This window comes from Mesoplodon mirus (assembly GCF_964341445.2).
Source record: "Mesoplodon mirus genome assembly, chromosome: 4".
NCBI lineage: Eukaryota > Metazoa > Chordata > Mammalia > Artiodactyla > Ziphiidae > Mesoplodon > Mesoplodon mirus.
The window spans coordinates 169,764,652-169,792,604 of record NC_138979.1 but is presented as its reverse complement, the minus strand read 5'-3'; positions in this window follow the sequence as shown (position 1 = coordinate 169,792,604).

Genomic DNA, 27,953 nt, shown 5'->3' with positions numbered 1-27,953 from the left:
GGACCTACAAAAACAAACCCAAAACAATTAAGAAAATGGTAATAAGAACATACATATTGATAATCATCTTAAATGTGAATGGATTAAATGCTCCAACCTAAAGACACAGGCTCGCTGAATGGATACAAAAACAAGAACCATACATGTGCTGTCTACAAGAGACCCACTTCAGACCAAGGGACACATACAGACTGAAAGTGAGGGGATGCAAAAAGATATTCCATGCAAATGGAAATCAAAAGAAAGCTGGAGTAGCAATCCTCATAGCAGAATAAAATAGACATTAAAATAAAGAATGCTATAAGAGTCAAAGAAGGACACTGCATAATAATCAAGAGATTAATCCAAGAAGAAGATATAACAACTATAAATATATATGCACCCAACATAGGAGCACCTCAATACATAAGGCAAATGCTAACAGCTATAAAAGAGGAAATTGATGGTAAGACAATAGGAGTGGGGGACTTTAACACCTCACTTACACCAATGGACAGATCATCCAGGCAGAAAATTAATAAGGAAACAAAAGCTATAAATGAAATAATAGACCAGATGGATTCAATTGATATTTATAGGACATTCTATTCAAAAACAGCAGATTACACTTTCTTCTCAAGTTCACATGGAACATTCTCCAGGGCAGATCACATCTTGGGTCACAAATCGAGCCTCAGAAAATTTAAGAAAGTTGAAATCATATCAAGCATCTTTCCCAACCACAATGCTATGAGATTAGAAATCAATTACAGGGAAAAAAAACGTAAAATCAAAAACATATGGAGTCTAAACAATACATTACTAAATAACCAAGAGATCACTGAAGAAATCAAAGAGGAAATTAAAAAATACCTAGAAGCAAATGACAATGAAAACATGATGATCCAAAACCTATGGGATGCAGGAAAAGCAGTTCTAAGAAGGAAGTTTATAGCAATACAATCCTACCTCAAAAAACAAGAAAAATCTCAAATAAACAATCTAATCTTACACCTAAAGGAACTGAAGAAAGAAGAACAAATAAAACCCAAAGTTAGCAGAAGGAAAGAAATCGTAAAGATCAGAGCAGAAATAAATGAAATAGAAACAACAACAACAAAAAAAAACAATAGCAAAGATCAATAAAACTAAAACCTTATTCTTTGAGAAGATAAACAAAATTGATAAACCTTTAACCAGACTCATCAAGAAAAATAAGGAGAGGGCTTCCCTGGTGGAGCAGTGGTTGAGAGTCTGCCTGCTGATGCAGGGGATACGGGTTCGTGCCCCGGTCCAGGAAGATCCCACATGCCGCAGAGCAGCTGGGCCCATGAGCCATGGCTGCTGAGCCTACATGTCCAGAGCCTGTGCTCCACAACGGGAGAGGCCACAACAGTGAGAGGCCCGGGTACCACAAAAAAAAAAAAAAAAAAAAAAAAAAAAGAGGGAGAGGACTCAAATCAATAAAATTAGAAATGAAGAAGGTGAAGTTACACCAGACAGTGCAGAAATACAAAGCATCCTAAGAGACTACTACAAGCAACCCTATGCCAATAAAATGGACAACCTGGAAGAAATGGACAAGTTCTCAGAAAGGTGTAACCTTCCAAGACTGAACCAGGAAGAAATAGAAAACATGAACAGACAAATCACAAGTAATGAAGTTGAAACAGTGATTAAAAATCTTCAAACAAACAAAAGTCCAGGACAAGTTGGCTTCACAGGTGAATTCTATCAAACATTTAGAGAAGAGCTAACACCCATCCTTCTCAAACTCTTCCAAATATTTACAGAGGAAGGAACACTCCTAAACTCATTCTATGAGGCCACCATCACCCTGGTACCAAACCAGACAAAGATATTACAAAAAAAGAAAATTACAGACCAATATCACTGATGAATATAGATACAAAAATCCTCAACAAAATACTAGTAAACAGACTCTAACAACACATTAAAAGGATCATATACCATGATCAAGTGGGCTTTATCTCAGGGATGCAAGGATTCTTCAGTATATGGAAATCAATCAATGTGATGTACCATATTAACAAAGTGAAAAATAAAAAACATATGATCATCTCAATAGATGCAGAAAAAGCTTTCACCAAAATTCAACACCCATTTATGATAAAAATTCTCCAGATAGTGGGTATAGAGGGAACCTAACTCAGCACCATAAAGGCCATATACAACAAACCCACAGCAAACATCATTCTCAATGGTGAAAAACTGAAAGCATTTCATCTAAGATTAGGAATAAGACAAGGATGTCCAGTCTCACCACTATTATTCAACATAGCTTTGGCAGTCCTAGCCACGGCAATCAGAGAAGAAAAAGAAATAAAAAAGGAATACAAATTGGAAAAGAAGAAGTAAAACAGTCACTGTTTGCAAATGACATGATATTATACATAGGTAATCCTAAAGATGCCACCAGAAAACTTGTAAAGCTAATCAACGAATTTGGTAAAGCTGCAGGATGCAAAATTAATTCACAGAAATCTCCTGCATTCCTATACACTAACAACAAAAGATCAGAAAGGGAAATTAAGGAAACAATCCAATTCACCATTGCAACAGAAAGAATAAAATACCTAGGAATAAACCTACCTAAGGAGGTGAAAAACCTGTACTCAGAAAACTATAAGACACTGATGAAAGAAATCAAAGATGATACAAACAGATGGAGAGATACATCATGTTCTTGGATTGGAAGAATCAATATTATGAAAATGACTATATTACCCAAAACAATCCATATCAGATTACCAATGGCATCTTTTACATAACTAGAACACAAAAATCATAAAACTAGTATGGAGACACAAAAGACCCCAAATAACCAAAGCAATCTTGAGGGAAAAAAAAACAGAACAGAGGAATCAGACTGCCTGACTTCAGACTATACTACAAAGCTACAGTAATCAAGACAATATGGTATGGGCACAAAAACAGAAATATAGAGCAATGGAACAAGATAGAAAGCCCAGAGATAAATCCATGCACCTATAGTCAACTAATCTATGACAAAGGAGGCAAGGATATACAATAGAGAAAAGACAGTCTCTTCAATAGGTGGTCCTGGGAAAACTGGACAGCCACATGTAAAATAATGAAATTAGAACACTCCCTAACACCATACACAAAGATAAACTCCAAATGGATTAAAGACCTAAATGTAAGACCAGACACTATAAAACTCTTAGAGGAAAACCTAGGAAGAACACTCTTTGACATAAATCACAGCAAGATCTTTTTTTGACCCACCTTCTAGAGTACTGGAAATAAAAACAAAAACAAATAAACAGGACCTAATGAAAATTAAAATCTTTTACACAACAAAGGAAACTATAAACAAGACAAAAAGCAACCCTAAGAATGGGAGAAAATATTTGCAGTTGAATCAATGGACAAAGGATTATTCTCCAAAATATGTAAACAGATCATGCAGCTCAATATTAAAAAACAAGCAACCCAATAAAAAAAATGGACAGAAGACCTAAATAGACATTTCTTCAAAGAAGACATACAGATGGCCGAGAAGCACATGAAAAGCTGCTCAACATCACTAATTATTAGAGAAATGAAAATCAAAACTACAATGAGGTATCACCTCACACCAGTTAGAATGGGCACCATCAGAAAATCTACAAACAACAAATGCTGGAGAGTGTGTGGAGAAAAGGGAACCCTCTTGCACTGTTGGTGGGAATGTAAATTGATACAGCCACTACGGATAACAGCAAAAACTTAAAATTTAGTATTTTAGTTCCTTAAAAAACTAAATATAGAATTACCATATGACCCAGCAATCCTACTACTGGGCATATACACAGTGAAAACCACAATTCCAAAAGACACATGCACCCGACTGTTCATTGCAGCACTATTTACAATAGCCAGGTCACGGAATCAACCTGAATGCCCATCGACAGATGAATGGATAAAGAAGATGTGATACATATATATAGTGGAATATTAGCCATAAAAAGGAATGAAATTGGGTCTTTTGTAGAGATGTGGATGGACCTAGGGACTGTCATACAGAGTGAAGTAAGTCAGAAAGAGAAAAACAAGTATTGTGTGTTAGTGCATAAATATGGAATATAGAAAAATGGTACAGATGAACCAGTTTGCAAGGCAGAAATAGAGACACAGATGTAGAGAAGCAACATATGGACACCAAGGGGGGAAAGTGGGGTTGGGGTCATAAGGGTGGTGGGCTGAATTGGGAGATTGAGATTGACATGTATACACTAATATGTACAAAATAGATAAATAATAAGAACCTCTGTCCAAAAAAATAAAACAAAATTTAAAAATACATGGGAATTCATAGCCAACTGAGTTGCACTACAAAAATGTTTAATAGAGCTTATTCTGGGATAAAGGAATTACATATGTTAGAAACTCAGATCTACATAAAGAAAGAAGAGTGTTGGAGAATAAATAAATAATGGCAAAATAAAATCTTTATTTTCTTATTAATTGATCCAAAATGTTACTATTTAGTTAAAGTAATGATAAGCGAAATGAATGACAGAAACGTCATAAAGGACAGGAGGGAAACATTGGGACTGCTGTGTTAAAAATGACCTGCACTACACATGGAAGAGTATAGCGTTTGTAAAAAATTAATATACAGTAACCTTAATTAAATAGAATTGGGAGACCAGTAGGGGGAGCTCTCATGCCCTGCAACATTAGCAGAGTACAATAAGAAGAAAAAAGACTTCTTTCCTGACAACAACTCAGCCAATGAATAGCTGCGGACTCTACTATAGCCCTCAGGTGTTCCTTTTCATCTCTGTAAAAGCGTTCTCTTTCTTTGCTGTTGCGGGACTTGCATGGGGCTTGACATGGTTGAAGACCCTGAAGTGCAATTCTCTGCTGATCCTGAATAAACCCATCTTTGTTGGAGAAGTATCTGAAAGTTGGGTTAGGGTTGGTTTGCTTGCTTAGAGAGCCAGTTTACCAGAACATCACCTCAAGGAAGGTTTGCATCCAGTGAAAAGCCCAGCTCTAATAACTATTCTATCTTCATTACTCCCACTTCGGTTTAAGACATGTGTACCTCTTGCCTAGACTCTAGTAAGAGCTTCTTATATTTTCTGCTTTCTTTCTATCTTGCTTCCATACAATTCATTGGCCAAACCACAGCCAATAATATTGTTAAGGCTCAATCAGAACATGCAACTCCCTGGCTCACTATTATCCAATAGCTTCTCATTTAGAATCAAATATAAATAGCTTGTAAATTCTAAAAGTGATACCTGCTTACCTTTCTGGGATCATCTACCATCACACTTCCATTCTATCAGTCCCACTGATTTTCTTTCTCTTCTTCAAATGCCCCAAGATATTCCAGTTTTGGGATAGTGATCCTGCTGTTCATGTCTTCTGAAAGACTTTTTACATAGCTGGCTTCTTTCTGTCATTGGATCATAGTTCAAATGTTCTCACCTTTGTAAAGGATTTCTTAACCACACAATCTAAAACAATGTCTCCCCCTCTTTCTCTGTCTCCATTACCTGACATTTTTGCCAGTATTTCTCCTCTCATAGATTAGCATTGTAGTTGTTTTTACCATTGCTTTCATGCTTGTTTTTTGTCCCACCCACACAGAGCACTCTTCAATGGAATGTCAAATCCCTATCTGAAATGATCCTGATTCTTGTACCCTTATTGCTTAGAATAATGCCCAGAATATAGTAGTTAGTTAATAAATATATTTTTCAATGAACGTGAATAAATTGGTGGGTGAGACAGGTGGTAGGCCTCAGACCCAACTTCTAGTTTTATGAACTGCTGAGAATTCTTTGTATCAGCTGAGAGTTAAGCTCAGTTCAAACTGAGAGCACCCAGTTCAAACAGAAGTTTCTCTTGGTGAGTACTTAAGCCATATTTGGTCCTGTGATTATGTGAATTATGCACCCAGCTTTATACCAACATATAACTACACAAGTAAAGTATGTTAAACACTGCTAGTTCCTTAGATGAAAGACACAAATTATGGAAGTCAAAATGTATTTAATCAGGAATGAAAAGCATGAAATTAGAAAATGGGCTTGCTATAGATGTAAAATTCTGAAGTGAAAGAATTAAAACAAACCAAAGGCCTTTTCTTATCACTTCTAATTATCCAGATGTTCTTTATCAGAAAAACAGTGTTTATAACACAAAGGATTTATTATTTCCTAGTGATGGTGTGATAAAATTAATCTCCTCTTAAGTTGTTGATAGAAACATATAATTATTTTGAATAAACATGTGGCTAATAAGTTCCCAAATCTTTATAAATTCACATTATCTTTATTTTAGCAAACACTTTTCTGAAACTTCTCTAAGAAATGATCAAATATATGGGGCTAAAATGGAGTGAAAAGTTTATGCATGGATATATTTCTAACAGCATTACTTATAATAGAAAAAAATGGAAAAAAAATTAAAATGAAGGCCAAGCACCTTATGTTTCCTAAATATGGCAGACTATTAGACTGGTCTAATTCTATAAAAGTTAAAACACATTGTTAAATTTTATAACATAATGATAAAAGTAATTATATGAAGAGGAATGAAAGGATTACAGATAATTATATTCTTTTTGTCTCTTTTCTAATTCATTTAACTTGGCGGGTACTCGTCTAAGTTGAAATATATTTTTATAATAAAATCTTAGTTGCTTTTTGGAGTCTTTGCAAATATTATCTTTCTGTGGTTTGTATAATCTAAGAGTTAACACTTTAGCTTATTAGAATAATGTAGAAAATTATTATTGAATACATAGAGATTCATAATTTAGTTAAACCTTTAGTTAGTAGACTGTTTTGTGCAGGACAATATTATGTCCCTGAAATAAAAATGTGGGGTTTTTTTGTTTGTTTTTGTTTTTATTTTTTTACCTTCCCACAAATAGCTGTGTGATCTTGATGTAATCCCAGTATCTTCACTATATACACTTGCTTGGGAGTTAACTTTAAGATTTCACAAAACAGTAGCTGATGTTTCCAAATATAAATGTGAAATATTTAAGCAGGTCTGCCTCTGAGATTCTAGTTAGGATTTCCTTTAAGCAAAGAGGCAAAGAATTGAGAGCAGGGAATACTTTGGGGAATGTTATGATTCACCAGGGTTCCATTTTAGCCATGAGAAGTAAATATCCTCATTTTTCTCTCCCTTACCATGAAATATTTACTTTTATTTTTCAGTATTCTATCACTGCCATTCCTTGTGTTTTACAATCACAGACTGATATATAATACAGTGCTATATAATTGTATACTGTTGCAAAGAGTGTGGGCTTTAAATTTTAAAAAGTCTGAGTAGAAGTTTGATTTCATTTATGACTAGTTATGCAGCCTTAGACAAAATATTCACATTTGCTATGTCATAGTTTACTCATTTCAAAATCCAGAGATGATTTCCATTGGGAAAAATTTACTGTGAGGAAGAAATAAAGAATTGTATCTAAAGTGCCTGGCATGTAGAAAGTGTTCAGAATGTCAGTTGCCCCTTCCCCAACTATGTCTAACTATGTACAAACGATATTATATTCTCATAAAGCCAGTGACCACATCATATAGAGTAACAGAGAGAACAATTATTTGTATTCCTTATAGCATCTAGCACTCTGCCTTGAGCATCATATGTACTGTCTCCATAAATACTTGTGGATGGATATTTTGACTACAAGATGACTTTTATGGTAAAAAAGGACTACATAAATTGAAAACATTTCATTTGCCTTTTTCCTTTTCTGAATGTCATTTTTTTTCAAAGCTTATACTAATTAAAATTCGATTAATCAACTCATTCCATCTAGCAGATTGGTTGATATATTCTTCTGTTTAATCAGGCTAATTAAATGAAGGACACAATTGATATTGCTGGTCTATTCAATGCAAATGTCTTTACAAAACATACACATAAATAATTATTCTGTGCATTTTTTAAGGCATAGAAACTATAAAGACGTTGCCTTTAAGTAAGGCCACCATCATCTTACTCCCTGTCAAGACTGTACAAATACACACCAAGGGCATTATTTCTTTGAGAACTGGTGTCATTTTTAAAAGGTATGAATTTAAATGTGTCTCACATCACCGGGAGATTTTTACCCCCATAGTAGTTCTGCAAAGGGTCACAATCACATTAATATGAGGAATAATATCTACATATCATTATTTAGACGCAAATTTCTCTCTGTGATAGCAGCTCATTGAGGTGATTGAGGTCATCACCTTCAGCCCACCGTGAATAAATAACATTTGGTAAAGAAATGACTTCTGCAATAAGGCTGGCCTGTTCCTGAAGTCATTTGTCGACTGCTCTCAACACACATTGTCTCTGCAACGCAATGTGTACACAGACTTTGGCTGTAGTTAAAATTCTGGCTCATTGGCTGCCATGATCATGAAAGCAATTTATCACAGAGGTAGAACTATGTGTAGGTTAACTTTTTTCCAAATGGAAAAGAATGCTATTAAAATCAACCTGAACAACAGTTCCCACTCATTCTCTGCCCCCTGCACAATATTCTTAACATCTAATCAAGTGAACTACTAAATTGCTTTGAAGGAAAGTGAAAGGGAATGAAAAGCAGTTACTCTAACCATGACTGATGTGAATTTTATATTTATTTTGGCTTTTAACCTAATGGTGTTGTTGAATCTGAATTCAATTATGTTTTGGTTGTATTGCTAATGATCCTCTATAAATTACTATATATCAGTCCACAGATTAAATGTATGGTGGTCATGACTTTACACTCTTTATTAAGATATTTTCTTGTTCAAGCTTTCTTCTGGATTTAAGCACATAAAAATCCCACACACTAACATTATAACTGTTATTTTTAAATCAAAATTGAATTTTATAATTTTTCAGCAATTCAACAAACATTTGTTGAACACCAACTACATGCAAAACACTGAGTTGAATATTCTGGGAGAAGTAGTTTGAGTAAGTCAAGATTACTTGTCTCAAAGAATCCATACTCCAGTTAATGTTACAGTAATTTTAATTAATTCCTACTGTGACTAAAATGTTTCTACTATCTTAATGATAACGGGAAAAATCATATTGACTGAGCACTTCATTTGTGTCAAGTACTTATTTGTGAAGATAGGATGGTATGACACAGGGTGCATGGGTGTTGGAGCTAAGTATTTTAATTTAAATCCAGGGGCTCAATACCATAGGGGCCTAGAGTAAGTAAATTAGCCTTCCAGGGCTTCATTTGCAAAAAAATTACGATGACAAAAAATGGCTTTTATTGTTTTTCTAAGGACTAGATATAATGTATGTAAAGCAATGAGAATAAAATAAAACATAATATAAATGGTTGTTATTTTCATATAATTATACATATGCACAGTATCATTTAATCCTCAATGGAAAAAAAAAAGACTCATATATGAATATTATCCTCATTAAACAGACAAGGAAATTAAGGCAAAATGAATTTAAATTTAAAATAAATGTATCTGCCTAATTTATCAAGATAATAAGAAGGGGAAACTGGTTCTCAATTTACATCACTCTCATTTTAAACCCAATTCTCTGTTACAACATGTTGGTTTCAAAGTAATGCAGGCTGGAAGTAATTTGCCTGGGTAACAATCAATCCAAGATTGTCAAGGCTTAGCAAGTATAGCAGAGGAGACCATAGCCCACATCAAAGCACTACCAAAGACCATGGAAGTAAATCAACAAGACCTGGGGAGTTGCTGAGGGCAAGAATGAAGGAATTGGTGCACGTGATGAGCTGGACCACAGTGGAAAGGTTTTTTTTTTGTTTTTTTTTTTTGCGGTACGCGGGTATCTCACTGTTTTGGCCTCTCCCATTGCGGAGCACAGGCTCTGGACGCGCAGGCTCAGTGGCCATGGCTCACGGGCCTAGCCACTCACAGCATGTGGGATCTTCCCAGACCGGGGCACAAACCCATATCCCCTGCATCGGCAGGCGGACTCTCAACCACTGAGCCACCAAGGAAGCCCTGGAAAGGTTTTTAAGAAGATGTTGGTATCAGTTGCGCCTGCAGTCATAGTTTTGAATTAATACAAGGAATGCTGGAACAGAATCCAGCTTCAAATGAAAGTGTAGTGGATGTATATTTGTGTTTGTGATTGGGTGTTTGGTGGATAAAGATAGATGTCCTGGGGCTTCCCTGGTGGCGCAGTGGTTGAGAGTCCGCCTGCCGATGCAGGGGACACGGGTTCGTGCCCCGATCCCGGAAGATCCCACATGCCGCGGAGCGGCTGGGCCCGCGAGCCATGGCCGCGGAGCCTGTGTGTCCGGAGCCTGTGCTCCGCAACGGGAGAGGCCACAGCAGTGAGAGGCCCGCGTACAGCAAAAAAAAAAAAAAAAAAACAAAACAAGATAGATGTCCTTTTTGGTCATAGTCTTAGAGGAAAATAAGTGAAAACCAGAAATGTAGGCAGAAGGAAATAGTCTTCAGCAGCACTTTAAAAACACGCAGATGACTTTAAGGACAAAACAGTTAAATGAATATGTAAAGGAACCTGGCTTAAGACAATGAATGGAAAGGTTATGCCCCATCTATACTCATTCAGATTTTAAAATTAAGAGGAGAAACCTTAAATAAAGCACAGGGCCATTAAAATTATATCAGCATGCCAGTTTCTGCCTGCTGGATCACAGTATGTGAGCTTGGTTCCATGGTAAATGTCTAAATAGAAAGGTGTAACAAGAAATTCACACAGCCTTAGATCTCAGAGGACACAGACAGGAAACAGCAGACTACTTCCAATAAATTGGGTATTCCCAAAGTGTAAGTTTTATTCTTAATGGCTCAGAACCTGGTGCAGAGGGTAAGGTGTATGTGTTTGTGTGTGTGTATTTGTGAGGGGCTGAGGAGTTAAACCTGATGTTCTCTGATTCCTACCACCTGGTACTGAGTCAGGAAAGGGAAGAACAGACAAACATAGAGATAAGAGTTGGAATGATGATTCATATAGACCTCCCCTATAGACATACACCATTATTTACTATATTGAAAAATATATTATGTACATTTTATATATTTAGTATATATGTTATATGTATGTGTGTCTATGCACATATATATGTGTTTATATCTGTATATATATATATATATGCACGTGCACATATACATTTTACCAAATGAAATGAAAACTGGAGGGGTTGCTAAATGGAGAATGAAGGCAGTATTGAATCAACAAATAAAAAGTAAGCAATGAGATAAATTACAGGACCCATATACAAAAATACTTGATTTGTTATTTTAGAAATCATCCTACAAAATTCACTGTGTATATACAATGTTCTGTAATATATGGATGATGCCAACTTTAAAATATATTCAATTATCCTTAAAATATATACATTATAGGATAAGTTCATTAATTGGTTACATATGAATACATTGTTCAACCTAGTATTTTATATAAACATTTAGGCCTAAACACTTCTCTGGGTCTTCCTGTTTCTTGGGAGGTCTCCTGTGCACATATAAATAAAAGTCATTTTCTTTCTCTTGATAGTCTGTCTCATATCAATCCCAGCCAGAGATCCTATTTGAATGGAGGAAAATTTTACCTCCCCTAGAGTACAGAACAGAAAGTCCTGAAACATATTATCATACTGAGTGAAGTACGTAGACAGAGAAAGTCAAGTGTCATATGATATTTCTTATATGTGGAATCTAAAAAAAAGGGTACAAATGAACTTATCTACAAAACAGAAATAGAATCACAGATGTAGAAAACAAACTTATGGTTACTAGGGGGTAAGGTGGGGGAGGGATAAATTGGGAGATTGGGATTGACATATACACACTATTATATATAAAATAGGTAACTAATAAGGAAGTGCTGTATAGCACAGGGAACTCTACTCAACATGCTGTAATGACCTATATGGGAAAATAATCTAAAAAATATTGGATATATGTATATGTATAACTGATTCACTTTGCTCTACACCTGAAACTAACACAACATTGTAAATCAACTATACTCCAATAAAATTAAAAAAAAAGAAAGTCCTGAAATAGATTAAAGGATTTATGACAATGCAAAATATTGTAAAGATGGGACCTCAAATTAGTGGGGTAAAAGGTTTTAAAAAAACAATAAACAGTGTTGCAACAAAAAGATTGACTTGGAAAATGATAAAATTGAGTTCAAATTTCACACACTATACCAGGATAAATTCCAACTGTAACAGATATCTAAAGTTAACAAACAAAGCAAAACAAAATGAAAGAAATGCTGGAAGAAAACATGAGTGCATTCTTCTACCACCTAGGAGTGAGGAATTCCTTACTTGGGACTCAAAACAGACAACTGAAAATTTTGATATGTTCTTACTATGCAAAGATAATAAAAACATTACTTTTGCATTGGTAAAATTGATCATAAGCAAAGTGAAAAAATCAACTGCACTCAAAAAATTTCACTATTCAAGGTATTATCTGGTAGAAAAAAACACATAGAGAAAAATTTAGATTCAGAGAGCTATTGCTTTTGTGTCTTTAAAATGTGACTAATCTTCCTCATTTGTTTCAAAGTTCAGTGAAAAACTGAATAAATTTTTTTTTTATTATTTTTCTCATCTGACAATTCATAGTTTCCCTTAACAAAAATTGTCCTCCCATCTGGTCATTTTTATAATTGTAATCAAATAAAATAATCAACCTTAAAATACTTATACTATAAATTTTCTAACTTAAATTTACTAAATTACGAATGCCAACAATTTGAGAAGAAAATTCATGCAGAAAAACAGTAATTGATATAGTACCAATATTATATTCTACCCATTGTTTAAAAAGAAGGAAACATTTTAATGCTCTTTCCAACCTGTCTATATAAAATGTAATCATTGAGATAGAATGAGTTTTTATAAAGCAAGTCGACATTCCTGGTAGAGGGAATAAGTAATGCAATATATACAGCTTGACTTGCAAAATCAAGAGAAAAATATTACAAAAATATTTGTAAAACCTTTTTAATTTAAAATTTTTTAATTTACTAGACAAAGTTAAGCATACAAGCATAGATTCCCTAGACACAGAAACGTCTCCTACCAACATAACAAATCATAGCAGTGTTTATAGATGCAATGTAAATAAAACAGTAAGCAACTTGAATTTGGTCCTGAAAGACCCTGCAAATGAACTCAGTACATAGATAACAAAAGAGTACCTTGGCTTATAATGAATGAGATTGAAAGTATCAGTTGTGTGCTGAAAGGATCAGCAATGTCAACCTCATACCCAAAATGGCCTACATGTTTGTCAAGACTAGTTATTTTTTTCCTTCTTCCTCAGCAGCTGGACTGGGAGCTGGAGTCATATGGTCAGTGACTCACTAGGAAGGCAAAGAAAGGGAGATTTAGGATACAAGACCAACATTGATCAAGCTAGATAGAAACACAACTGTGTAAAATTACAGAAAAACAAACACTTTTCTCACCATATTTCCAGTGCAGCTCCACTAATGGACATCCTCATGTCATACTAAATACTCTGTATTTATTTTTCTGATAGATTTCCCTATAATCTGTTTCAGATTATTTTAGTTTACAAAAATAACTTTTTCCAAGATTGGGGAACACCAAGGAACTACATCTGCACGCATACAGAATATCATTCCTCTAGTCCTGAATTTAGAATATTCTTTGAGTTGTGCTTTCCACCTAAAAACAAACAACCACCTTCCCTTTCTCTCCTCTCTTCCCCCAACCCCCGAATTTTTTTCTAAGTAGCTTTGGATCAAAAAGATGAAATTTCACTGAGGTACACAGTTAATCTAAGAGTTCTGGGACTGTTTCACATTTCGACAACTCTTCTTGTCATTTCTACGTTTCTGTGCAGTTCACAATGCCAAGGGACCTGCTGCCTGCCATGCTTATATTGAAAGGGCTTTGTCTTCATTACAATGACTCAGAGCAAATGGAGAGTCCATTTTTCATGGATGATGGTGCTTACAAATATTCTCTCATATCTCTGGTAACTGATGTCATTGACAACTTTCAGAGAACATATTTTAGAGTTAGTTCTGCTTATTTTGGCCTTAACTTAGAAGAAAGACATGGGAAATACCCATTTTGAGTACATAGATTTTACCAGGGACCATGCTGGGCATTTATATACTTTATCTCACTGAAATCTTGTGAAAATTTCCAAGTCAGGTGATTTGCCAAAGCCCACTCAGAGAGTACTTGATACACCACTTTAGATTAGAGCCTATATGCCTTCAAAGTCTACATATGAATGTTCTATTTGCTTAGAACCATTGTTGGAGTTACAGATGTTTTTATACAACTTGAGAAATTCTGTTTCAGGACTTCTGTAATTGGTTCTATTTTTCAAGTAAGTTTAGATGAAGTCTTTTGAGCAACTGAATGCTGTTATCTGGTTTGAATCAGTGGTTAAGTCATGATTTTATCCCTACAACACTCTTCTCTATTCATTAGTACACTTGAACATAATCATGTGTATGTTATATAATGCATTTATGTAAAGTAATGATAATAAAAATTAGTAGAAAGTAGCTGTCTGAAAACATTCTCTCAGCACAGACAGTTCAATATTTTAAGGCCCTTTAGCACCTGAGTAGAATAGCCATGTAATCAGTCAGCCTAATTGCTCTCCACCATGTGACAAAATGGCCATGCCATAACGAATGCCATTGAGACATATTAGCATGGCCTTAAAAATGCTGGGACTTTAAATCTGTTTGAGTTTTTTTTTCTTTTTTCAAAAGTGACCTATTTTGCTATTATCAATTAGAGCAAAAATTCAAAGAAACCACACCACACTTCCAGAACTCCACTACTGGATTTTACTTGGTGGCATCAGCACCTAAAGGAAACTTTGAATTTATAAAGGATTGCATCAAAAATCAAGCAACTCAGGGAAAGAAGGGGAACCCAGAGAGACTACAAGGAATTAGAATGATCAGGTCCAGGATCTAATCAAGGTTGTCCCTTTATCGTATTCTCTTTATCAGTCTGCATCAAGTTGACCTGAATAGAAGAAAGGAAAAAGAAATAGAGTTGAACATTAAGGATAACAATATCTTTCACTTCAAAACACATAGGTTTATGATGAAACAGACTTTTGTAAGGCTTGACAAATTTGGAAACAATTCACTGCAATAGGTGTGTAATAGAAAAAGATCTACTAATAAAAATAGTATTCCTGATGCTCTCATGCCAGCTATGTTTTCTGTGAATTTTACTCAGTTTTTGAGTGGAATTGCTTTAATGGTAAGGATCATGAAGGTATTTTCCTCCTGAAAGATACCCAAAGGAGACTACCCATAGAAATCATTTTGTTCAACATTGGATTCTGCAATGGGAAGAAGCGGCTGTGAAAATGTTGTCCAGCTGTTCTATAACACTGGTACGGTAGGAGGAGATGATACATCAAGATGTGACAGATTTTCTTATTAAGAATTTGGCTAACACTGTTAAACAAAGTAGCTAGACATAAGCATTCTCCAAAATCACCAGTGCTTGAGTGTGGGAAAAACATGCATTTTTACTCCAGAAAATGGAAAGTAACATTGAAGATGTCAAGATGTAGATTGATGAAGTCTGTGGTTTTCTAATTTATGTCTGTTTCTTTTGTTTTGTGACAGGGAAGCATCTAATAGGCTGATCTTTGTCCCAAATATGCAGATTTGACAAATCCTCCATAAACTATGGGTCTGGGATACACTTTAGCTCCAAATTCTAACATTAACACAGGCATCAAACCGGTTTACTGAGAAATAACATAGCCCATGACTTGCAAATCCATAATGACATACTTTGTGAGGATTTGGAAACACTTGATTTTCAATCCACACATTGAGAGATGAGAAGAGATATTGCTGCCCTGGACAGCTTAATCATATACTCCAACTGTAAGAAGAGGGCTTGATAAATTAGACTCATGACTTTCAAATTAGCCTAAGATCAAGACTCTGTGGATCAAAAGAAATGTGGAATGAGAAGCTGAAAAAATGACAAGGTGGCCCATTATGGGTGATAATTGGGAAAGATCCTCTGAGGTCAGTTCTAGAAGACAGTTTCCCATCAGCCCTGTTCTTTGGCCAACTTAGACAACTTCCAAACTCCACCTAGATTTATATCATCCAGAAAAACAAAAATGCTTCTCAGAAATATGACTGGGCAGCATGCAGAATGGCAGTGAGCTAACAATTGTGTGGTAGGGTTTTCTGTTGACAGCCATATAACTCAGACTTGGTACTGAAGGAGCCAACATCCCCAAATACCAGCAGGTGCAGACAAAAAAAGCCCCCTAAATGTCTTCTCTCTCTAGTCAAATTCTACTCTCCCTAGCCAAAGGACCAGGAAAAGGGCAGCCTTGTTAGGCAGGCACTTTTAGACAAAAACTTCTCTACTCCAGCCAAACACCACAGAAAAAGTATTACAGCCGCAGCTCTGCCCCCTCCAGCAAAGGCTGAGTGGGGAGCCTAGATTTCCACATCTACTCTCTAGTTCAATCAGGTCTCAGTCAAAGTCTTACTTTTCTCTCACTTCTATGTCTTCACCTTGTTTATTTTCTTCTATTTAGGACTTTCTATTTAGAACCCTTTGACATGAAGTGATATGATGAATTTATTGTTATGTTTATTTTTTCTCCCTATGAAGACTTAAGCAATATAAAGGCAGGAACTGTTTCTATCTTGTTCATCATTGTGACCCAAGCACATAGAATAGTGTCAGGCGTACAATGGATATTTAATAAATGTTTATTTATTAAATGAATTAAAACATGGAAGGACAGCACCTTTTTAATTCAACAATAACAAAAATAATATTACTAGTAATAGAAGTATCAGATGTTTGATCACATGATGTTTTGGTATGAATCAAGAAATATCTTCTTTTCAGTAAGAATGGTATATTTCTCATGAATTAAACAAAGTAATATATTAAAGCTTTCAGCATGATAAATATAATTTCTAGATGAGGATACTGATGTGGAACATTGAGGTAAGTGACATGAGGTCATACTTCTAGAATGGAGAAAGAATTGACTCACATGATTATGGAAGCTGAGAAGTCCCAAGATTTGCAGTTGGCATGTTGGAGACCTACGAGAGCTGAGGTGTAGTTCAAAAGCCTGAGAGCAGAAGAGCCAATGGTGTAAATTCTAGCCCAAAGCCTGCAAACTTGAGACCCAAGAAGAGCTGACTTTTCAGTTACAGTTAGCAGACAGGAAAAAACTGGTGTCCAGTTCAGCAGTCACACAGGAGTAGTTCCCTCTTGCTCAGCCTTTTTTTTTTTTTCTATTCAGTCTTCAACTGACTGAATAAGGCCCAGCCTCATTAGGGAGGACAATCTGCTTTACAGTCTACCATCCAAATGTTAATATCATCCAGAAACATCTTCAAAGACACACCCAGAATAATGTTTGGCCAAACATTCAAGCACCCCATGGCCCAGTCAAGTTGACATGTAAATTAACCATCACAGTCAGGAAAATATAAAAACTATATTTTGCCATTATTATTTAATTAGTATATGCCAGATATATGTCCTCTTTCAGAATGATTCTGTGAGCTAAATATTATCACTTTGCACATTTTACAGGTGAGGAAAGCGAAGCCAGAGAAGAAAACAAAATGATTAATTTTAAATGGATGGTGACGTACAGAACAAAGATTTTAAGGTCCACTATGAATTTCTTGCCATATTACTTCATGAGGCCATCACACTTCTTCCAAAATCCATATGTCATTTTGGGGCAGACACATAGAGATTATATTTTTCTTTTTAGTTATGAATAAATATATATTCATAATTCAAATAGAACCCAATTGTTACTCTGAAATTGAGAAATTTGAGGATAATCTAATGCCTACTAAAAGGGACACAACCAGAGACAGTATCACACCACAGCTAGTAATATCAGGGCTCTTTCTATTACCAGGGTTAGAGGGGTTAAGTAGGTAAAGGGATACTGGAAATGAAGAAAGCTGGTGGGGGGTGGCAGGGGTTGGTCTATGTGGTGAGTTGGCACACACTTGTCACCAGAGAGCAACGTCTACAATGGGAGTTATCTCCCCAAACGGGAGTCTGGGTAGATTCCCAGAAGTAGAACTGAGTCACAGTTTCTTTCAAGTATGAAAAGCCTGGCCCAGTGCTACCTTCTACAGACAAATAAATGCAGTCTTGAAAGTTAAAAAAAAAAAAAAAAAAAAAACACTAGGAACAGTAACCTGCAGGTAGAGTGTGAGCAAAGTATATATCATAGAACTCTTACTCTCCTTTCTCCCTCCAGTCTTCCACAAGCTCTGCTTTACATGATCTGAATTCCACAGAAAACCAGAGGGCAAGGGGGTCCATTGATGTAATCCACACAGGACAGCCTTCTGGGATGCAGAGCAGGTTGGAAAAGGTCAGAGAGGGGACTGAGGGGGGAAACAGGAGATGCTCAGCAAAGGAAGGCAACTTTTCCATAAAGAGCTATTTGGAAGTCAGTGAGATGGAGATGTCGGTTGGAGTCAAAAAGCCCCTAAGAATATAAACACCAGGGGCTCAGGGAACTGCTCCCTCACCTACAGAAAGGAAGCTTAGCTGGACAGCCCAGAAGTAGGCTCACACGAGTGTCAAGGCACATAGATCCAGTTAGCTGAATTCTCATGCCAAGCCAAGCTGAATATCAATGTTAACAGTGTTTTGTGCACGGCTTCTACAAGATAGGGTGAAAATGTCCTGCTTGGTCCCTAATACTGATTCATTTCTCTGGGAGCAACAAGCTAAAAGATTTGGTCGTGATAAATTCTTACCTGGACTGCTCATTTATAACAAGGCGGCTCCCAATTCTCAGCAGATTCTTTTGTGTGAATATAGAACCTCATTTAAACAAAATCCAGTCTCTCTTGAGGTATTATTATCTACCTTTATAAGAATAAAATATTGCATGTAAAGGTGTTGATTCATTCTATATATTTTCCCATTCATGTTCTACTTAAAGAACCCTATCATAATAGTAGGCAAATTAAAAATATACTTTAAAATATATATTTATTGCAGCTGAATGTTAACAAGGTAATCGCTATGCTAGTTAGGAAGCTTTCTAATGAAATGATAATTATAAGACAATAACTCACAATTGGATAGCATCTTCAGTTTTGATACTTTTCATTAATAATAATGCTATTTCATCATTTATTCAACCAATGTTAGCTGAATATCTGTAGGCACTAAGCATTGTTGTAGGCACTGGGGAAACAGAAGTTTACACTCCAGTGTGACCTACAAAAAAGACTGAAGTGGGAAGAAGCTTTATGCAGAAAACTAAAACAATGCATCCTGATTAATTAGAACCAAAGTCAGGATTATAACCCAAATACACTTAAAAAGATGCCTCCCATCATCATTCTAAATTCCTTCCCATATTCAGGGTTTGAGCCATCTTTCTGTTTCTGAACAAACCAAATATTTGCCTGCCATCAGGCCAAGTGTAAACATAAACCTCTTCATTAGAAGCATCTGTGCTGTAAACAGTTTTGAAAAAAAAAAGTATGATGATTTTATTTCCTTCTTAAAAGGACAAATGTAGCTGTCCACACCTCTGCAGGGTTACAGAAACAGAGACAGCTAATTAGAATCCTTAAGAGTCCACACAGAGGTTAGGATTACAAAGTTAGTTTTGTCTATAAATTAACATGTGGCTGTACACACGTCATGAAATTACTTGTAACTGTGCTTGTCTTTGGGCAGATGAATTAACTGCACGTGTGTCTCTGAGTGCAGGTGCCTAGTACAGAATATTACACAAGGGTAGAATTGACAAAGTGAATTTTTCCTAAACGAATTAGATGTGCATTCTATCCTTGGCTGTTGTTATGAACTGAACGGTTGTGTCCTTGCAAAATTCCTGTGTGGAAGATCAAACAACCCCTCACTGTGGCTTTATTTGGAGACAGAAGTAATTAAGGTTAAATAAGGTTATAAGGGGAGGAAGGACACCAGTGTCCTTATAAGAAAAGAGTTTCCTTGCCTCTGTTCTCTCCATGCACTAAGAGGTCATGGGAGTACATAGTAAGAAGGCAGCCAACTACAACCAAAGGGGAGAGCTCTCAGCAGACACCAACCCTGCTGGCACCTTGATCTTGGACTTCCAGTCTCCAGAACTGTGAGAAAATAAATTTCTGTTGTATAAGCAACCTATTCTATGATATTTTGTCCTGGCAGCTCCAGCAGAATAATACAGCTGTTGCAAAACAAAGGTTTCTTTCTTTTGTTGTCGTTGTTGTTTGTTATTATGTCCTGGGCATGTAGACCTAAGCCAGTAGGCAAGACCACTCCAGTACTAGGAGCCGAATCGAACTCTTGCACTGGTAAGTACATAATTTCATGCATCCAGCATTTTAGAAAATTTTATTTTAACTCAAGAGTGCAATTTCACAACATATCACAGTATTAAATTTGGGAGGCTAGGGTTCCCTGGTGGCACAGTGGTTGAGAGTCCGTCTGCCGATGCAGGGGACACAGGTTCGAGCCCTGCTCTGGGAAGATCCCACATGCCACGGAGCGGCTGGGCCCATGAGCCATGGCAGCTGAGCCTGCACGTCCAGAGCCTGTGCTCCACAATGGGAGAGGCCACAGCAGTGAGAGGCCCACGTACCGCAAAAAAAAAAAAAAAAAAAAAAAAAATTGGGAGGATAAAGAAGCCCTGAATTTTGGATAGGAATGAATTCTGGAAAGCAAGGAAAGTAGTTACTTTTTACAAGTGAGTAGTTAACATCTACTATCCATTTTTGTTACTAAAGTGATTACATTCTCATTTTAATCTCATTTTATACCAAAGCGGGTCTAAATGTCTTGATGGTTCATTTCAAACCTTGTATTATCATTTGTGGTTAATCCCTCTGACACTGGAAATTTTTTGCTTGATTTCCCTACTGGGTTGTGGGTTCTGTGTTTCCTATTTCTGTATAACGTGAATTGTCAACTGTTATATTTGGGGGTGAAAGTAGGGAATAAAAGATGGTAAATGAGCTGACACGTGTCCTTTTTCTGAAGGATTAGGCAATGGAGAAATTCCAGTGAAAAGAATAAAAAATCTCTCCAAGGAATTAATAATCCACTAGCCATGTTCTACTGCCTCAAATCATAGGAAAGCTGTTTATTTCCAGGCACAGACTGATGGTGAAAATGATTCAAATTTACCACATCACATTGAGAACCATTAGAAGCAAGTACACGGGAGAACCAAAGCCCCTTGGGGAAACTCAAGAACAGAGTTTTCACGCATTAGACACATTAGGCATTTTAATACAAGGCATTTCTCTATAAAATCTCATCATTTTCCCCCAATTTCTTTATACATGCTAAATCATTAAAGGAATACAAAACAGAGATTTCTGAAACTTTCATGTTAAATATCCATTATATTTAATAATATATATTCACATCTTTAAAATGAACTAAGGTCAGATTGATAGAATCAGTTTGAAGGTGAAAAATGTAACAGTGTAGCAGATCAACTTCCCCCCAAAGAAAGTCTAAACATCATTCCCAAAGCTCTTGTTTTAAACATATGAGGAATGGGCAGAAATATTATTTATTATATCATGACTAGGCCGATACAAAAATCAATTAATCTCTATAAGCCCAGATTCTTCATTTAGATTTTGTACAGAATAATATACATGTGATGGAATGGCAGTAAGGGATGAATGAGGCAATGGATACAGCGTACCTGGAAGACTGTAGATGACAAATAAATGGAAGTTACTCAGGTACATCTTCCTAATATTTATCAAAATCTTCATTCTTAACATTATGAAGTGTTATTAAATAAGGGTCTCTAGAGAAGAGGAAAGAGACCACTATGACTGTGGACTAGATGATACAGGAGGTAAACATTATAGAGTTATTAGAAAATACATTTTAGATTTAAGGAAGTGCTATGGTCTGAATTGTGTCTTCCCAAATTCATAGGTTGAAGCCTTAACCCCTAGTGTGATTAGCACTGGATATGACTGGGCCTCTGAGGAGGTGATTAATCTTAAAGGAGGCCTTAAGGGTGGGGCCCTAATCTATAGGGCTGGTGCCCTAATAAAAGAGGAAGAGATGCCAGAGCTGTCTCCCTCCCTCTGCCAACTGAGGACTGAGTGAGAAGATGACCATGTGCAAGCCAGGAAGAAAGACCTCATCAGGAATCAAATTGACCAGCATTTGGATCTTGGACTTCCCATCCCTCAGAGCTGTGTGAAAATGAATTGTTGTTTCAGTTACCCAGTCTATGGTGTTTTCTTTGGTAGCCTGAGCTGACTAAAACAGGGAGCATTAAGAACTAATTGATATTCTTTTCTTTACATATATAGAAAGAAGCATATATACAAATATATAGAAAGAGGCAAATTTACAAATAAATCACATTGTCTAAAAATAATGATAAAAATCACTGTGGCCTACTTAAAGAGTCTACTTAAGGGCCCAGCATTTTCACCTAAGAAATCATGGAAGACTGAAATTTGAATATGTGCTATACTTCCATTTTTAAGACATAATGCCATAGAAGTTTGTTCTGATCAAGATTCTTTTATATGCATAAAAAATGCCACCAAAGAAGCATGAGAGTGGTAGTAATAACACCATATTATTTGTGTAAAGTAACATGGTGAGAACAAATAGCTATATTTGAAAGCAGTTGGCTGTCAGAGCCATATTAAAGAAAACACAAACAAAATTGATTTATTCAATATTCTTATGCTTCATTAGGCTTTTGATTTAGTCTTTAACATTGTCAGGAGGCAGTATCGTTTTATCGAGTCTTTTTTTTTTGGAATTATGTGCAAAAGATTACTAGACCTAAAAGAGTACTTTCACTTTTAATATTTATTATGGCTTGGAAATAACTGCCCTACATACATCTATATTCATATGTATATGTATATATACACAATTGAATGGTTACATGTGTGTTTGTGTGCACGTGTGTGTGCATTTATTTGTATCTTGGCAAAATCAATGTGACTGTGGTAGAAAATATTCCTTATTTTGGTAGAGAATCAATATCACTGACTTATTTTTACTAAACGAGTTTCTAATACTAAAAAGAATGACACACATCTGTCTGAATACAAGTGTCAAACAAAATGTTCAAGGCAAAAATTAAGATAATTTTTTGCAAGTTTAGCTTATTATATATAAAAATATGGATTAAGAATGAATTTAAAAGCTCACCATGTCATTTTTTCTTAATCTAATTTAACTTAAATTAAGCTAAGGGGTGGTTTTCCAATCCCTAGCTTTATATAACTTGCATGAGTTTACTATGCTAATTATATCAAAGGAACAATTCCACCCTCTCACTACTTCAAATAGAAACTCCAACCTAAATTGTTCATGCAAATTCCTATTATTTACCCCTCCGGTAACATACTTGAGTTGTTATCATTGTTGTACATTTGAAATTAAGCCACCCATTTTTTGAAAGCCAATTGCTTATCTGAAATATGTTCTTTGTATGTAGAAAACACACATTAAGGTGTCACAATCACTTTGAACATGTGTCAGCTATAGAATCATGTTAGATTTGGGGGTTAGGTGCTTGCCTACTCAACAAGACTGTGGGACCCTCTAGTGTTTGTGGTCTGGTCATTTTTTAATTCCAAGAATATAGCAGAGTACACAAAAGGAAAATTTGACAAAATATATTTAATTGAATAAAAAGAATCAATTACTTTGAAAAAAAATCTATTCCTTTTCTGAGATCCTGCATTGACAAAACATTTGTAAAGCAAGCAATTGGTGTACAGATATTTCTAGGACCATAGTTAAGCTCACCGAATGATTGTCGAGACACTCATGAATAAGATATGCTAAGAATGTTTCTCAACAGGGTGTCCCCATGTGCCCTCTATGACAATTTTTTAAGTGACTGATGATTATTTTAATTATATAAAGATATAGTATCCCAAATCATCTAAGATTTTAGTGTCTGAGTGAATGGGAAATGCTTTTGTGCATGGCTTGACTACCCCTTGACCTCATATATTATTCATGCCACTGATGCTGTGGACAGTTTCACACAGTCTTTGAGCAGCTTGGCTCTAGTGTAATCAGAGCCTTCCAAACACACAGCAGGTCCTCTGACTTTCTGCCCAGAGATCTTCTGATGCTGAGTGTGTGCCTCATGAAGGGTTTGGCAATCTTACAGGCACAATCCTTACTTGTTGGAGGATGAATCAATGGATGAATGGTTTCCCCTTTTTACTTCCAAGCTGGATGGTTCTGAAACACACCAGAAATTTTCTTAGAAATCTCTGGGATCAAGCAAACAATATTCCCTTGAAATGGCCAGTTCAATATCATATGTTTGAATGAACTTTCACATGTATTCTCTCTGCTCCAATGTCCTTTATTCTGACTCCCTAAAATCACACTTCCAAATAAACCATTCATATGCTAGCTTTTGTCTTAGAATCTGCTTCAGAAAAAAACTAAGACATTGAATCTCCTTATTTAAAATACTCCTGGTTGCCAAATTGTTCTGTCAAATTGCAGAGGGTTCCACTGCTGGCTGTTTTTTAAAGAAAAAAAAAAACACTGATTAGAAAAGATATGTGGAGCCCTATGCTCATTGCAGCATTATTTACAGTAGTCAAGATATGGAAGCAACCTAAGTGCCATCAATACATGAATAGATAGAGAAGATGTGGCGAAGAGGGAGAGAGAATTGGATGAAGGTGGTTAAAAGGTACAAACTTCTAGTTATAAGATAAATAAGTACTAGGGATGTAATGTACAACGTGATAAATATAATTAACACTGCTGTATGTTACATAAGAAAGTTAAGAGAGTAAATCCTAAGTGTTCTAATCATAAGGAAAAATATTTTCTTTTTCCCTTTTGTATCTATATGAGATGATGGATGTTCACTAAATTTATTGTGGTAATCATTTCATGATGTATTTAAGTCAAAACGTTATGCTTTACATTATAAACTTCTACAGTGCTGTATGTCAACTATATCTCAAAACTGAAAGAAAAATAAATAAATAATAGGCTTGTTATACTAATGATAATATCTAGGAAAGTCACTGAAAGTATGATTTGATAGCATATTTGAATTAAAATTGCCCAGGAATTTGAATACAAAAAAGTGATGAGGAAATTGCATCATCCCCAGGGCTACATAATAAATACAAAACAAATTCAAGAGTCCCTCTAACTATAAGGCTAGTACCATATTCATATATAGGCAGCAATTTAAACTCTGCAAAATAGGTCCTCCTTTGAATTAAATTAATGTTATTGATTTGAAATATATTGGCTTTGTAGTTTAGCTTGTAGCTAATACTTATATTTCTCTTTGGTTTTTGGTTATGTAACAACTATAAGTGTAAGGGATTTAAAACTAGATCCGTAACAGGATATTAAAATGATTTAACTAGGGGCTTATGAGTAGCTTCCCCCCAAAATGGATCCATATATTATTCAACTTTCAGAAATAGTGTTCAAAGGTGAGGACCTAACTTCCCTTGGGATTATTTATCACTATTAATAGAAATTCAGGAAGCAGTTTCATCAGTGAATGTAATCAAAGACTGTCACATTATATTACAATATGGCATTTAATTTTATTAAAAAATGCAATAATTTAGTCCCCACAGCTTTCTCCAAGTTTTCTCAAAGAGTAAGATGACAATGCACATGAATTCTAAAGTCTATCCACCTCAGCGATGTCTGTATTCCCTCAAGACCAAGGTAACCCAACAGCTGTTTCTGCTTTAAAGGTCACTGAGAATTTATAAACAGTTTCTTATTCTTTGTTTCCCTTAAGCTTAAATAGCCATATAGTCAAAATAAAACAATACAAAACAAGTTTAAGCCTCATGAGGAAATAAATCTAAAGATAATAAATATCTAGAGAATACAGTCTTCTACATTAGGTCCTTTGGTAATAACTGGAGAGGCCTATGGTAGGCTTTGTAGTCACACAGACCTGGGTTCAAAGCCATTCTGCCACTTCCGGTCTGTATGACATATATGGCCTTAGGAAAACTACTTATCATTTTTGAGTCTCAGTTTATTGACCCAGAGAGTATGGTAAAATAATATTAATTTAAGTAATGCGTGCAAATATCTGTTTTTTTATACAATGTCTGGAATGTATAGAACATTGGAAGAACTGAAATAAATAAATAAATAATTTTTTAAACGATTTTTTTTATGTGGACTATTTTTAAAGTCTTTATTGAATTTGTTACAACATTGCTTCTATTTTATGTTTTTTGGTTTTTTGGCCGTGAAGCACATGGGACCTTAGTTCCCCAACCCGGGATAGAACCCATACCCCTTGCATTGGAAGGCACAGTCAAGTCTCTCTCTCTCTCTCTCTCTCTCTCTCTATATATATATATATATATACATATATATATATATACATATATATATATACACATATATATATATATGTATATATATATGTATATATATATATATATATATATATTATAATATATATATATATTATATAAATATTCTATCTATTATATATATATATTCTATCTACAACTAATATATCTATCTACAATAATATAATATATATATATATTCTATCTACAATTATTTAAGTGTCATATATATGCACACTAAAGGGATATAAGAAAATCTCCCAAAGGTAAGCTAGGTTCCTCTTACCAGATGAAGAAGGAATGCCTGGCAAGGACAAAATTATAAATGCTTATATGGCTCCAAACCCTGCTATTGTCACACTCTCATGAATTTAAAGCCAGAAAGTGAATCAAAGACCTATCCAAAGAAATATGTTCCATAAATGGGGTGATATCCTGTACAGCTGGTGATATTAATAATTAGCTGTGTGACCTCTGTATCTATCTACTGCAGCATTTTTCTGACAGAGCACAGCATCAGGGTGCCCCTTAACTCCTAATAAAGCCTAGGGCCACACTTCATTCATTGGTCACTGTCAGTAACCTAATAACTGATACCAGGAATAGCAGTTACCTCTGTGTTCATCTTAGCTCTTGTTAAACTCCAATTTTTTTTCAGGTTTTATTCCTACCATTGAAAGCTTTTGGTAAGTATATTTAAAAGTGTGATTTTTTTCTTTCTTTTTTTCCCTTCATTTTCTATATGACAGAAGCTGAAAGGAGCCATGAAATTCAATTATTCTGATTCTTCATGGCCCATCTATGTGAAACAAGCCACATAGCTGAAACAGAAACATCAAGTATTCCCAGTTGTGTGGCATCAAACAATACTTTGTGGAATCAGTCTCAGGAGGATCAGATGTCTCAGTCTCACTTATTCTTGTCGTGTGTTCCAAGCCAAAAACACACAGGGGATAATCTCAGTGCTATGGTCCAAAGTGTGTCTGAAATTTCCTGGCACTGTTGTCTAAAATCACTAAGGTCAGATGCATAGGTCATCAGAGATCCATTCCATTGGATTGTGTTCACTCAAGCCATATGATTAAGTGGCCAAATCAAGATGGATGCTGAAAGCTTTTTTTTTTTTTTTTTTTTTTTGCTACTAACAGATGTTTAAGTACTCACAGAAAATCCCGGCTTTAAAATTCAGTTCCATTGGATGGAGATATAAATATTATGTAATACTTAGTTTTGATGAGAGTAAATTCTTAGGCAATTAGAGAAGCATTCAGAGTATAGTAGTATATTATAAAACTTTCTATAATTTTATGTTTTTAATTTTTAAAGCTTTGTGTTTTTTCTTTTCTTTTTTTTTTTTAATTCCCTTTCTGAAGGTAGGAAACTAGTTTGAATTCTCTCAAAGAAGAGAATTCTAAGAGTTTATTTGGGAGATGATCCAAAGGACTCGCCAGTAGGAGGTCCGGTGAATGAGACGGAATGGGATGCCAATTAAGGGAGAGTTATTAAGCACATCACTGGTACAGACAACTGGAGTTTAACACCAATAGAGAGTCAGAGTCAAGTGTAATACAGTTACACACCTGACGTTT